This window comes from Salvelinus namaycush, unplaced genomic scaffold (genome assembly GCF_016432855.1).
Source record: "Salvelinus namaycush isolate Seneca unplaced genomic scaffold, SaNama_1.0 Scaffold898, whole genome shotgun sequence".
NCBI classification, from domain to species: Eukaryota; Metazoa; Chordata; class Actinopteri; order Salmoniformes; family Salmonidae; genus Salvelinus; species Salvelinus namaycush.
In genome coordinates, this window is record NW_024061639.1 from 78,493 (window position 1) to 94,641 (window position 16,149).

Genomic DNA, 16,149 nt, shown 5'->3' on the forward strand with positions numbered 1-16,149 from the left:
GAAGTTTTAGGTTGTAGTAATTATAGGACTATTTCGCTCTATACGATTTGTATTTCATATACCTTTGACTACTGGATGTTCTTATAGGCACTTTAGTATTGCCAGTGTAACAGTATAGCTTCCGTCCCTCTCCTCGCTCCTACCTGGGCTCGAACCAGGAACACATCGACAACAGCTACCCTCGAAGCAGCGTTACCCATGCAGAGCAAGGGGAATAACTACTAGAAGGCTCAGAGCGAGTGATGTTTGAAACGCTATTAGCGCGCACCCCGCTAACTAGCTAGCCATTTCACATCGGTTACACCAGCCTAATCTCGGGAGTTGATAGGCTTGATGTCATAAACAGCGCAATGCTTAAAGCATTGCGAAGAGCTGCTGGCGAAACGCAGGAAAGTGCTGTTTGAATGAATGCTTACGAGCCTGCTGGTGCCTACCATTGCTCAGTCAGACTGCTCTATCAAATCATAGACTTAATTATAACATAATAAAACACAGAAATACGAGCCTTAGGTCATTAATATGGTCGAATCTGGAAACTATCATCTCGAAAACAAAACGTTTATTCTTTCAGTGAAATACGGAACCGTTCCATATTTTATCTAACGGGTGGCATCCATAAGTCTAAATATTCCTGTTACATTCATTGCACAAGCTTCAATGTTATGTCATACTTACGTAAACTTCTGGCAAATTAGTTTGCAACGAGCCAGGCGGCCCAAACTGTTGCATATACCCTGACTCTGCGTGCAATGAACGCAAGAGAAGTGACACAATTTCACCTGGTTAATATTGCCTGCTAACCTGGATTTCTTTTAGCTAAATATGCAGGTTTAATAATATATACTTCTGTGTATTGATTTTAAGAAAGGCATTGATGTTTATGGTTTGGTACAGTCGTGCAACGACTGTGCTTTTTTTGCAAATGCGCTTTTGTGAAATCATCCAACGTTTGGCTAAGTTGGCTGTCTTTGTTAGGAAGAAATAGTCTTCACACAGTTCGCAACGAGCCAGGCGGCCCAAACTGCTGCATATACCCTGACTCTGTTGCAAGAGAAGTGACACAATTTACCTAGTTAAAATAAATTCGTTAGCAGGCAATATTAACTAAATATGCATGTTTAAAAAATATATACTTGTGTATTGATTTTAAGAAAGGCATTGATGTTTATGGTTATGTACACGTTGGCGCAACGACAGTCCTTTTCCGCAAATGCGCACCGCATCGATTATATACAACGCAGGACACGCTAGATAAACTAGTAATATCATCAACCATGTGTAGTTAACTAGTGATTATGATTGATTGTGTTTTATAAGATAAGTTTAATGCTAGCTAGCAACTTACCTTGGCTTCTTACTGCATTCGCGTAACAGGCAGGCTCCTCGTGAAGTGCAATGTGAGGCAGGTGGTTAGAGCGTTGGACTAGTTAACCGTAAGGTTGCAAGATTGAATCCCCGAGCTGACACTGTAAAAATCTGTCGTTCTGCCCCTGAACAAGGCAGTTAACCCACCGTTCCTAGGCCGTCATTGAAAATAAGAATGTGTTCTTAACTGACTTGCCTAGTTAAATAAAGCCGTTAAAAAAAAAATCGGTGCCAAATCGGTGTCCAAAAATACCGATTTACGATTTTTATGAAAACTTGAAATCGGCCCTAATTAATCAGCCATTCCGATTAATCGGTCGACCTCTAGTCCATATTATCAGTTATGCAATAAGCATATTACCTGCAGCCCAATTGATTCAGAATAGTGGCTGGCTATAAATAGGCTGACGCATGGGATTGCCTATTGGGCTAATCATTAGCTAGATACCAAATGTCATCTTTTATCTAGTTAGCATCCTATTGATGTATTTTATGTCCCAAAAAACTTGGATAAACACAGTAAATATAATGGAGGCCTTCCTGTTAAGGAAACTCGGGGTAACATGCCTGTACTTCTCGCAGAGACCACTTCATGTCACTATTTTCTCCCCCTAACACTTTCCCTGGTTACCACTACTCTTGCTCAACAAAACATCTCACCTGTCATCACAATTAGTCACTCCCCAAAATTATTTCGAGGTAGTCAGAATGCATGTTTCCCTCCATATGGCACTCGTAACTTGAATGCCCCTCAAGGAATATTTCTCTCCCATAGAACACGACAACAAGCCGACTAGGTAAACAGATGAACTATTATACTATGGAGTTGTCAGATTTCTGTTCATTGCTCATTTTGTTTGCAGAGGAAAAGTAATGTGGACTGTCCTAGTGTCTTAAATGTGGACTGTTCTAGTGTCTTAAATGTGGACTTCGCCAGAAATATTTGTTCATGTTCCATATTTTTGGGGGTGTGGCACCAATGAGTTTGCCGTGGCGCCGCAGCAAACACTGCACTGTGTTGAGACTGCCTTCCTCTTGGGGTGTTGTAACAGGTCTCTCCCTCTCCCCCAGGCCTGCCAGCTCCTCCTCCAGCAGCAGCAGAACCCCCAGCAGCTCACCTCACCACAGCAGCTACAACAGCTCCTACAGAACCAGAGAAAGTTCCCCCAGAACCTACGCCAGCAGGCCGACCCACAACAGGTCAAACTGCTATTACTGTTACAGCTGCTACTAATACTACTGCACTGGAAACAACACAACCAATGTTCCCTCTAAGCAGCGAGCGTGGCCGTTCTTCTGTGATCTAATCAACATATCGGTCCCTTTTCAATGCAACAAACCAAAACACATCTAACTTTGCAAGATTGAGTCTGTGATTTTGTTGTAGGCAGAGCCAGAAAGCAACGGAGTAGAATTCTATTGGCAGGGGTGGCCCATAAGCGGTCTTTCAATCAGCTGCGAGTGAAGGCACTTTTCAGATCAGTGAGTTATTATCCCAGTTATACATAAGTATAGGTCAGCAATGGGGAGTTGCTGCTTCCTACAAGAGCACAAAACATGTAGGCTACATTTCTTTGAAAAGCCAGTCTTAAGGTAAAAAGCTTGTCTTAATCAAAGGGGCAGTGTTGTATTTAGAGACAGGCATGAATGAGCCAATAGGCAGAGGGGTAGCCTACATTATCTAATTCTCTGTATGGTAATAATAATACATTTTATTTTATAAAGGGGTTTCTTGCATCATACAATGCAATTTTACAGTAACCTATTTGGTCCATGGTGTTACAGGCCAAGTAAAAAATCATGAATTAATGTCAAGCCCTTCATAATGTAAAAGTCTCATGCAATGTAGGCCTGCATTGAACACCACATATAGGCCAGGTCATATAATTCAAAAGCTATTTCGATGTGAAATTGTTATGGGATTTGCTCCATTGGTTTTGTTGGTAGGCCTTCATTATCCTCAAATAGCTTATTGGCTACTGTCAAACTGTAAGGGTACAGCCTCAGTGTTCACTGTGAATGCGCACCGGAAGTTGCATGAAATTCTCACACTGTTCAAGTTTCCGCTCGCAAGAACCTAAAATTTGCTCGGTGCCTCAAAAAATGTGAATGAACATTTAACAAAACCCTAGTTATTTCAACTGGAATTGACATAACCCTAGTTATTTCAACGGAGAATGAAACGTGCCCGCTATGAATCAGGTGAACCTCTGTACTTGAGAAAATACTATATGTTTTGAACACAAATGTTGAATTCTGATTTGTATGACTTTTCACATGAATAGTCATAGGCTGGTGTTGCACCCATGTTGCATGTCTGCTCACAGGGTTCCCAATTCCACTCATCCCTCATCTCTCTCCTCAGCTGGCCAGGATCGTGGCTGTTCTCCAGCAGCAGAGGCAGCAGCAGGGTGTCGGAGGGGGCTCCAAACTATCACCCTCTGACCTGGGAGGAGGAGGCCCCAAACTGCCTATGGCCGACTCCCTGCCCCATCCAGGCATGGGTGGCTCTGTGGACCTGCACCAGAAAACACAGGGCTACTCTGGTGAGCGCTGTAAATAATGACATGAATGGACGTAAAGGATAGATGATAATCTTTTTTGAAAAATGCTAGATTTTCCTTTTTACCCAAGAGAACGTCCCACTCGTTTTGACACAACTGTGTTATACGTCTTATTTTCAATACAAACCACTAACAATGTTAGTTTTATTTGTCGTATGTACAGGATACACATGGTACACACCGTCCAACCAAATGCTTACTGTCAGTGTAAACCGTCTTGAGGATTTTCATTGCATACTGACTGATTCTCTGCATGTAATTGAGTCATACAGGCCCCCTGCCATCAGCTCTAACCCCTACCTGTCCCCCTCCCTCTCAGGCTATGGTGGAGGAGTGAACCTGTCTGGTCTGGACATGGGTGGCTCGGTGATGGGAGGCCCAGGGGGGATGAAGGACATGGGGGGGCAGCAGTCCCGCTTCAAATGGATGATGGAGGGTCACTCTCCTGCCCCCTCCCCTCCTGAGAGCCTCAACAAAAACGGTGAGAGAGTCCTAACACTGTAGTGAGTTTACGGAATTAATTATAGTATGACATGGGGCAGCAGGTAGCCTAGTGGTTAAGAGCGTTGTGCCAGTAACCGAAAGTTCGCTGGTTTGAATCCCCAAGCGGAAAAATATGCTGATGTGCCCTTGAGCAGGGCACTTAGCTCCAATTGCTCATGTAAGTTGTTCTGGATAAGAGCGTCATCTAAATGACTAAAATGTAAATGCCAACATGTATATGTTGATTGTTGACCCATCTTCTGCTTTTTCATCTGGCTATATTTGTCTTTCTTCATCTCTCTCTCTCTCTCCTCTGTATCGCTCTCTTATTGTCTTTTCTTCTCCCTCTTTCAATCCCCCTCTTCCTCTCAGGTCCTATGTCCACCCCTATGAGAAGGGTGGGCTCTCCATACTCCCAGTATGACATGATGGGAGGGGAGGGGCTAGGCATGCCCCTCCAGAGGGACAACTGGCACCGTACTCCTGGGAACAAGATGGGCTCCAAGCCCCAGGGCACGTCCAGCTGGCCTCCTGGTGCGTGGCCATTCTAAATACCAACTGAATCTGCAGGATTTTGATCTATCCAACCACTAACACACCTGATTTGACCAAATCCCCTGAATCAGTTAGTGTTGGACTGTAACAAAAGCCTGCAACACCCTGTAGCTCTCTGGGACCAGGGTTAAGTCGATGAGGTGGCTTCATCTGTTTGTTTTCAAAATAAAAATCAATAATTTCTGTTTGTCAGAGTTCCAGCCCGGCGTGCCCTGGAAGGGGATCCAGAGCATCGACCCCGAGTCTGACCCCTACATGACCCCAGGGAGCATGATGGGAATCCCTGGGCCGTCCAGCCTCAACGACACCGAGCACCAGTTGCTAAGAGACAACACAGGTACCTACCGAGACTCAAGCAGAGTTGCAACTATCTATGACTAAGTCCACTTTCTGAGCACCTGTTGATAAGAGACCAGCTGACCTGACATATTACGTAACAATAACACATTACATAAGTATGCTGTCATCAGCCCTCGTCCTCACAAAGTCAAAGAAACTAGTATACCACTGAAATCATATCCATCAATGCATGCACCAGTTAAACATCAAGTTGTTTTAATAATATACTCTATTTTACTATATCCGGGATGGACAACTGGTGGTCCGTGGACCAATTTCAGATTTAAAAAAATTGGGAACTTACAAATTTGCTTTAAAACTGCTAAATTGTCTCTATGCCCTGTGGACAAATTTGCCGAATTGCATGACATAAAATATAAAAGATTTGAAGTTAATCTTCGCTGTCACGAAGGGGGCCGCTAAAATGTTTTGCTCACAAGGTGGGGGGTATGGATGTGGGTACGCAGACCCCCATGAGTTAAGCTTGTTGTGTTTGTGTTCCAGAAGCCAACCCCTCCCTGAACACCTTGCTGCCTTCACCTGGTGCCTGGCCCTACAGTGCCTCAGACAGCCCCCTCAACAACGCACACAACTCGGGTAACAGACTGAAAACGTAACACTATGAATGTGCTATGTATGCTTTATGGATGTGCTATGAAGTCCAAAGGTGCCTTTCACCAAAACAGCTATCACGTTCACTTAGCGTGCGTCTGTAAATTCACTCTGCCTATCTACTCTGATTTCAGAGCACTCTTCTGAGTATGCCAGAGTGCAGAATAACTAATGAATTTACAAACACTCAACACCCGTTGAATGTGTCAGTAAACGTCAACAAAAACTCGTAATAAAATTGTTGCCAGCAGCACAGTTAGTCACCGACTCTCTGGATAACATGAAAACAGCCTTACCAGCACTGCTAGGGCGAGTAAAAAGGGTCAGAGTGATCTGTTCTCTCGTTTTTCTCTGGAAGTAGCTAGCAAGTAAGCCAGTTAGCTTGGCTGCTTGACTGCCGTTGTGAGGTCAGAACGCTTGGATCAACCCTACTTCTCACCCAGACCGTCCAGTGTGCGCTCTGAATGCTCCGAGAGCGAAACACTCTGAATTTACGAACGCCCAGAGTGCACTCTGGCACTCCAGTTCGAATTTACAAACACACCCTAAACATTCTCCTGGGGTTCAAAATATACACTCTGCTTTTCCTTTTATTTACTCTCAAATGTTCAGGGTGTCAAGTTTCAACTGTCTGTCTGAGTTTAGTCTGGCTGTGTTCATCCTGCTGTTAGTCAGACCCAGGTCTGACTAGTTAATTTCCTGTTGCCCATAGCAAAGTACACAGAGTACAAGACCAGCTGGCCCCCTGAGCCCATTGGACACAACAAGATGTGGAAGACCAATCGCAACCAACAGTCCCAGCAGCTGTCACGACCACCCCCGGGACTCACCAATCAGAAGCAGGCCTCGCCGTCCCGTGGCCCGTGGCAGGCCCGTGGCTGGGGCAGCTCGAGCGGGAGCCAGGAAACCAGATATGGCCCTGGTAATGTCATAACAGGGTGTTTGAGTTTTTCCACCCTGGTCTGTCCTGCCTGCTGCCTGGTGAAGTATTAAATGTACCCAGATGTCCGTTGCCTTGATCTGCTTCCACATCCCTAATGGCACCCTATTCCCTATTGGCCCTGGTCAATAGTAGCGCACTATAAAGGGAATAGGGTGCCATTTGGGACAGAACCCCAGAGAAATTGCATAGCTAGATGGTTAGGCCTCAGAGCCCATTTATATTTTATTCACCAAGCTTGAAGTACAGGGCTTATTTCTCATTCATTGGTCCAGAACTGGCTGCCGCAGGTACAGAGGTAGGGGTTGACTACTATGTGGAACTGATCCCCGTGTGTGGTTTGGTGCTAATAGGCTCTGCTTGGAGTGATGGGGGGACCTCCAGAGGAAGCTGCTGGCTGGTGCTCTGCAATCTCACTCCACAGGTACACACACACACATCATCCCTCATAAAGACTACACACACAAGCATGTGCACACATACAGCATCACTTCTCTTGCACATATCACCTCTACCGCACAAGTCATCCCTAACCCCAGTCCCTCCATGTTGTCCCATCCTGCAGATCGACGGCTCCACCCTCCGTACCATCTGTATGCAGCATGGCCCCCTGCTGACCTTTCACCTCGGCCTGACCCAGGGCAGCGCTCTGATTCGCTACAGCACCCCACAGGAAGCTGCGAAGGCCCAGAGCGCACTACACATGTAAGCCCCTCTTAGCCTGTCAATCATGGTGTAGTTCTGTAGATGAACAGGCAGCAGCTCCACTGTGTTTTATTGCCGGCTTTACAGATGATTACAGACTCCTTTTCAGACAGATACTTTTTCCACTTAAATTAACTAGGCTACTTTTCAGTTTTCTAGTTAGAAACAAGTCTGCTGAGCCCTCTCCCGCTAGAATGAACGTCATGCATCTTCTACCCATATTTTGATAGGCATTGTGCCTGTCGGTCACAAATTGAGCGTCTACAGACAAACACTGCTGGTTTGACAGTGCTGTCTGTCCCGCCTCTCGGTACCTGGGTTTGTGTTGTGATTGCAGTCGATTTTCTACACAGAGGGAGAGAGGATGAATTTGCACATCCCGTATAGTCGAAATCCACTTATTGTTTTCTGGCACAGTCATTTATTTTCTTTAGCGTGCAGGGTCCAACATTAACGATGGCCCTTCGGGGCCAGTAAAAACCCTTTGGGCCAGTGGATCTCGTCAGTGGCCAGTAACTTTTTAGATCATTTTTGCATTCGTGTAAAATATTTACCTGCTCTTTCACAGTCTACCATTGAAGACTACACTCGTAAATGTCATGCTATTTGTAGGTGATCAATATGATCAAGCACCACCACACTTCTGTTAGTCACAGCTGTCCAGAGCTAAAAGAAACAATCAATCTACTCAGAGTTTATTTATTTTAGGGAAAGTGATTTACAAAAGTTAACCTTGAGTAGTGAACATACTAGCAATATGCTGGCTACTGTTGATAGTCTGCAAAAAGAATGCTACAAATAAACAGCTAGCCTACTGTCACCATGTCTATCTCTTTTGGAATGTTGGTCTTAAAGGGCGTTTGTTTTTACTCTGTTTATTTAGAACCTAACGGACAACTAGGAAAAGTGCAAACCAAGTTTATTCACCCAATGGGTCAGACAGCTGAAATGTTCCCACCAGCACAAGTATTTATACCCCACTTTAGGTGAAATCTCCTTTTCTCGAAACATTACATCTTTGTTGCTAGGCAGGCTAAGTGATGTGTGTAATAAACTGTTCCTTCTCCTTTCATCTGACCTGACCTCGGCCCACATTCCTCACTAATCCATAGCTATCCAACCTTATCAGTGACCGCAACCATGTGATTGCCTTTTCCCTTACTTTGTAACTCTCAAAGCCCATGGCTCATATCCACCCTTAATTGACCCCACCATATACATTCCTCATATATGTAACCATTAACTTCTGGTGTAGCAAGTATTTCAAACTACAACCCAACATCCCATTTTCTAATCTTCTCTAAGTGACATACTTTAGAAACAAAAATACATGAATACATTGTAGTCCTGAAGAATATAGTAATGACTTGCTTAATTATATTACACAGCTTTAATACACATCATCATAACCAAATGTAGCCGATTAATATAAAGTATGCCAACCTATAGGCTAGCGTTTCCCCAAACTCTGCCCTCTGCACCCCAAGGGGTGTGCACGTTTTGGTTTGTGACCTAGCACTACACAGCTATTTTTATTGGTCAAACTTGATGATTATTTGAATCAGCTGTGTAGTGCGAGGGCAAACACCAAAACTTGGGGTCCCGAGGACCGAGTTTTGGAAGCGCTGCTATAGGCCCTGCATGACCCCAATGTGGTTAAGAACTACACCATATAGAAATTCTGTTCGGGCCATTCGATTTTTGGCCAACTGGCCCTGCCACGGATTGGTGGTGCCTAGGCTATTTACTGTGCTTTGATTGACAAACAGCGAGCTTGACTAGTTTATAAAAGGTGTCGAATTGACTGAATAAAGTCTTTCATACAGTGCATTCGGAAAGTATTAAGACCCCTTCATTTTCCCACATTTTGTTACGTTATACCCTTATGATAAAATTGATTAAATAGTTTTTTCTCCTCAATCTATACACAATACCCCATAATGATGAAACAAAGAGATTTGTTGGAATTTTTGCAAATGTATATAAAATGAAAACACATTTACAAAATAAGGTATTTCTAAAAACCTGTTTTTGCTCTGTCATTATGGGCGTGTTGTGTGTAGATTGAAGAGGGAAATTTCGATTTAATCCATTTTAGAGTAAGGCTAACGTTACAAAATGTGGAAAAAGTCAAGGGGTCTGAATACTTTCCGATTGCACGGTATACGTCCATGGTATCTCATTCGGACAAGTAAACTAAAGAGCTCGTTTGTCAGGACTTGCCAGACACCTGCCCGCCCGCACAGCATCACTACTCTGGACGGTTCTGACTTAGAATATGTGGACAACTACAAATACCTAGGTGTCTGGTTAGACTGTAAACTCTCCTTCCAGACTCACATCAAACATCTCCAATCCAAAGTTAAATCTAGAATTGGCTTCCTATTTCGCAAAACAAAGCATCCTTCACTCATGCTGCCAAACATACCCTCGTAAATCTGACCATCCTACCGATCCTCGACTTCGGCGATGTCATTTACAAAATAGCCTCCAACACCCTACTTAACAAATTGGATGCAGTCTATCACAGTGACATCCGTTTTGTCACCAAAGCCCCATATACTACCCACCACTGCGACCTGTACGCTCTCTTTGGCTGGCCCTCGCTTCATACTCGTCGTCAAACCCACTGGTTCCAGGTCATCTACAAGACCCTGCTAGGTAAAGTCCCGCCTTATCTCAGCTCGCTGGTCACCATAGCAACGCCACCCGTAGCACGCGCTCCAGCAGGTGTATTTCACTGGTCACCCCCAGGGCCAATTCCTCCTTTGGCCCCCTCTCCTTCCAGTTCTTTGCTGCCAATGACTGGAACGAACTACAAAAATCTCTGAAACTGGAAACACTTATTTCCCTCACCAGCTGTCAGAGCAGCTCACAGATCACTGCACCTGTACATAGCCCAAACAATTACCTCATCCCCTACTGTATTTATTTATTTATTTATTTATTTTGCTCCCTTGCACCCCAGTATTTCTACTTTGCACATTCACCTACTGAAAATCTACAATTCCAGTGTTTTTAATTGCTATATTGTATTTACTTTGCCACCGTGGCCTTTTTATTGCCTTTACCTCCCTTATCTCATTTGCTCACATTGTATATAGACTTGTTTTTGTACTGTATTATTGACTGTGTTTGTTTTACTTAATGTGTAACTCTGTTGTATGTGTCGAACTGCTTTGCTTTATCTTGGCCAGGTCGCAGTTGTAAATGAGAACTTGTTCTCAACTAGCCTACCTGGTTAAACAAAGATAAAAAAAACAGTGACGTTAAAGTGAGTGACTTGTCAGTAGGTAAGCGCATCGTTAAGAGAGCTGTTCATTTGGCTCCCATAAGTTGCATACCGGCAGTTTTTTGTTGTGATTATCTGCAAATATATTATTAAAACATTCAATGAGGATGGTGAATCCTCCTCACTGCAGGAACCATTGGTTGACTATAAAGAGCCTCACTGGTCCAAAATATGATAAAAGAGAACTGATTTAATTGTTTTAAAAGCTAATGATACTTAGATGGTATTTTCAAAGATATTAGCATAGCATGTCGCAACCGGCCGTGACCGGGACACCCATGGGATGGTGCACAATTGGCCCAGCATCGTCCGGGTCAGGGGAGAGTTTGGCCGGCAGTGATGTCCTTAAAAAGGGGTGAAAGTTTTTTAAGTTCAAGAAAATTACAAAAAATGCCTCTTAAATGGAAGCTTGAAGCCTGTGGAAGTCAGCATAATTACAGGATTATTTTAAAGACCGAGTGCAGTCATAATGTACTTTCCCTGTGTTTTATATCATATTGTACAACAGCTGATGAATCGAAACCTCTAAAAGTATGAAAACAAATGTGACCAGCATTATGTCCTGATAGTTGCTGGTTGTAAACGCAATCTAGCATTAGAATGTACCAGAGGCCACTAAAATAGTTTTTTTTGCCGAACAAGCTCTATCTCAACCCACCCCCCACCGGAGCCTGGCCGGCTACTTATTCGATTTGGCTGGCTACTCCATGTGCTGGTGGAAAGAACACTGGTTCAATAGACCAACCATAGACTGAAAATCAATGACATTCCATGCAGACTGTCTGGTGAGCTAGGAATAAAGTAATTTCATAGTAAATGGGAAAAACCTGCATGGACTTAATGAGGGGGTTACTATAATAGAATGTTACGACTAATAGATAACAGCCAGTGAACACAAAACAACATTAAATCACTCCTTACACTCTCCTCTCTCTTTCCAGGTGTGTGCTGGGCAATACCACCATCTTGGCCAAGTTTGTGAGCGAGGAAGAGGTTGCTCGCTATTTTGCACATTCCCAGGCGGGCGGAGGGGCCAGCGGAAGCCAGGGGGGGCCCACAGGGACAGGTGCAGTGGGGGCCAATAGCAGTGGAGGGAGTGGAGAGAGGGAACGAGACAGAACCAGAGGAGGAGGAGATTGCTCTGTCCCTGGAGGAGGAGGCAGCTCGGGGCCCGTCAGCTCTGGCTGGCAGAGTTTGGACAGTACAGGAGGCTGCCTGGATACTACCCCTGCCCAGGGGCCTGGCCTGAGCATGTTTGCCCAGTGGAGCAGCAATGGTGCTGGGGTGGCTGGGGGTGGTGAGCCCAGCAGACAGGGTTTGTGGGGAGGGATGGGGGGTGGAGGGTACCCCAGCAGTAGTATGTGGGGGTCCCCTGCCATAGAGGATCCACACCAGATGGGGAGTCCTGCTGCTCTGCTGCCTGGAGACCTGCTAGGAGGGGCTGATTCCATCTGAATGACCACACCTAATACATGAACCTACACACGAATACAGTATAAATGTATTTATACTGTGTGTACACACCGAATAAACATGCACTTACACATGTTCTCACACACATATACATACTTAAACACACACAGATGAAATGACACTAGTCACAAACACGCAGATCCTCTGACGTTAACTCTCACACATTGTGTCATTAATAGACCGTGACATGCCAACACTACTCAACATACATACATATTTTTCCCTTAAATGAAGACTTCAACAGCAAGACTTGAACAGACCAAGGTGGAATCCGTTAGACTCACTCATCTGGATGACGACTCTTCACCCATTAACCAGAACTCACTGAGATCCTATCATTCAGGCCTGTAGAGAAACCAACAACGTGACAACACATGGAGCTCTTCCTATGTGATGGGTAACACCTTATTACAACACCCCTCTACTATACAAACCTACAGGATCTTGTTTTCACAGTACCTACCTACCTGGCCCAACCCTTTCTGACTCTCTCTTTCTCACCAGTTACACACTGCTATGTCACTGCTATGATGTCTAATGTATCTTGTTGTGTGTTGGTTAAATTGTGGAAAAATCCAAGATGTCCTTTATCTCTTTAGTTTTTACTTCAAAATGCTGACCTCGTTACGTTTTCTTACTCAATCAAGTTGGTTCTTATAATGCCATGCTGATGATGACTGATCACTTGTTACAAGCTGTACAAGGTGCCCTCCTGCCTGCCTGTGGAACTGTGCATGAGACGAGTGACGGGATAGGAGGCGTCTGTGGGTGCGTTTCACAGCTAAGACGAGGTGACGCAACAACCAATGTTTGCCTGCCACGTCATCGACTGACAAATTGTTATAACATGAAGTGGTTAGCTGATACTCAAAATACCTATCCAGGCGTAGTAAGAACTGTCAGGCATCAGCAACGTCTAAGCATAGGAACGCGCCCTGTGTGTGTCGTTGCCGTGGTGAATTCCTTTTGGCGATGAGAACATGATTAACAAGCGCGTGATGGTGTGTGGGCTGGTGATGTGTGATAGAGAAAGTGTGTGTGTGTGTGTGTGTCTGAAATGCTTTTCCCTTTCAGGGAGGCAAATGTTTGTGTGACCGCTTACATCAGGTGTTCTGTGTGTGTGTGTGTGTGTGGCTGGAAGTTCAACAACATAGGCACTAATGCATATTTCTCTTAAGTTGTGGTTTTAGCAGCATTTTTTTTTTGGTCTGAATTGCAATAATCATTTTTTTTTTTTTTTTAAGAAGCAACCAACTGAAGGCATCCATGTTAAGATGCCAAAACCTACCAAACCAAGCAGAGCTGGAGCAGTGTTTTGCAAACACTTTAAAGTTACTAATTGTAAAATGTTTTGTGTATCAATTTAAATTAAGGTGGGCTTTATCACTCCTGTTCAGGTTATTTTAGTTTCTTTTTGGATTTTACAAAGGAGGACATTTTAATTTAAGCAAACAAGAACAAGACAATAAAGGTTGTATTAAAGTCTGGTTGTCATTGGTTTGTACCACACCACTACTTCAGTGACCTGTTGTCCTTGACTGAACATCAAGTAAACCTTTACCGTGGCTTCTCTGTAAACTTTTACCATGAGCAGTCTATTGGCTTGCCTAGTTAAATAAAGAATTAAATGAGAACACCATGCACAGACGAACTAGAACGCTTTCAGTAGAATGAGCAGCCTTGGACCGTGCACCAGCTCACGACGTTCACAACAGTGCGGCAGTTAGCCTAGCGTTTAAGAGTGCTGAGCCAGTAAAATAAAGTTACCTGGTTCGAATCCCGAGCCGACTAGGTGAAAAATGTCGATGTGCCCTTCTGCAAGGCACTTAACCCTAATTGCGCCTGTAAAATAAGAGCTGCTAAATTACTGAAATGTACAGGTGACAGCTGCGTGATGCGCGGTGTCTTTAAGGCAATCCGGGCATTTTCTTATGGTTTGTGCTGAATGACATCATTGATATTGTCAATGGTATAATAACAGGTGAGCGAGAGGGGATAGCTGGATTTCTGAGTTTACACCAAAATATCTGTAATTCGCAGTGCAGATTAGACCAGATTATACCGCGGGACGTTGACATCTGGGTCAGGACGGCGGTGAGGAATGGTTTGTAAAGCTCCGCGGTCGTCTTTCTCTGTCCATGGTGCTGTTTGAATGATAACGTCCTGATCAGCACCTCGGTGGAAGGAAGGCAGCAGTCCCTGAAGAGCTTGATCAAACGGGTGAGGGGAGGAATGGCACGGGTCCACTGCTAAATCGGGGAATTGTGTTTGTGATTGGGGTTTGAACAAGAACCTAAACAGGCGAGTCAGAATCAGAAGGTAGGTTAATAGTTTTCCTCCACCGAGGTTTTCCCAAGCCAAGGGTGCGGCTTTGTGCAAATTTTGACACACTGAACCTGAATGCGAATGTTTCTAATGTAGCCCTAATTATATGAATTAGACTTTTTGGATAGGTTTCATCCAGCTTCCCAGGTCTGGTTTACTCTGTTAGATCTGCAGTAAATTACGTTGTTGCCCCTGGCATCTTGCTACAGAGCAGCGCTACAACCTTGCAACAACAATAGGGCTACATTTTGTAATAGGCCTGTAGGGTAGGCTAGGCTATTTACCGTTGACTGACTTGTGCATTCATGAACAAGAGTTTGACCTTAAATTAAGTTGGTTTTACAGTGTAAAATGATCATGGTAAGATTATAAGGGATTGCATGTAGATTCTACAGATGTAGGATCTTAATTTGATCACACTGTTGCAGGAAATTCAAATTTATAGTATATTTGAGGTTTAAAAGGCTTCTGAAGTTTGAAATTTCACACTTGATTTTCCTTTACGAAAAATACACCAACCCCTACGAAAATGTCCGTTAATTATAATACACATGATAATTCATATTTACTCTTGCTGCAGGATTATTTTCCTGCTGTAGCAAACTGGCTCAAATTAAAATCCAACATTTGTGTCATCTATCATTACCTTGCTTCATCTTCATCGTCTTCTATCGATGTTAGGATTTATCTCATCCACCACCATTATGTATGACTGTGGAATAGTAGAACAGAATACAATGGAACTATATTAGTTCATCTGTACTAATCTGTATAGTGTTCATCTGTGACAAATCACAACCTTTACAGATAAGACACCAGCAGGGCATCTTGAGTGCACTGCCCTTACAAAGCATAAATAGAAATGGTAAATGTGTTTAATTGCTGTCTTTATCATCAGTGTGCCTTCGCTATGTATGTATTTAAACACCACCACAGCCATTTTCCAGTGTTAACTTCTCCCTGTATTGTGATGGAAGAAAATGTATTTCACTTAGTTTCTTTGGGGACTCAGATTATTAGGCTATGCTAATTGTTTGTGTATATATTGGTTTCCTTTGAGGTGAGATGGCTTGTTCAAAGTGCTGAATTAATGAAGTCACATTCACACTGAGTTTTCTCCTGCATTTGCCCTCTCCCAACTCATGATCCTTCAAATCCATAGGTAAATCACCCAACTTTCATCTAAGAAGTAAGAAACTTTTTTTTAAATCACCATTTTAACCACACTTTTTTTTCCACTCCCACTATTTTGGCTTAAATCATGTTTTCTCATTTTTCCATGCCTGACTCTGTCTTCATTTTGGGCCTTCTCTTGTCCCCGCTCTCATTTTGTAACCAATTCTCCCTTTTGTAACATCTTATTTGAGTTGGAGCCCTTTGAGATTGTGGTGGAACTGGGCTGCGTCACATTTTCCTTCTGCTATATCGATCTACAGTTTGATTGATGACAGTTTGTGTGTCCTCCTGTATGTCTGCCCCCTCAGTGAATTGTGAAG

The 16,149-nt window shown here is 43.7% G+C and overlaps 1 pseudogene; it reads left to right on the forward strand.

The window, feature by feature from the left end:
* LOC120043309 overlaps positions 1 to 13,813 on the forward strand; it is a 50,096-nt pseudogene extending 36,283 nt beyond the window's left edge.
* The last annotated feature ends 2,336 nt before the right edge of the window (positions 13,814 to 16,149 follow it).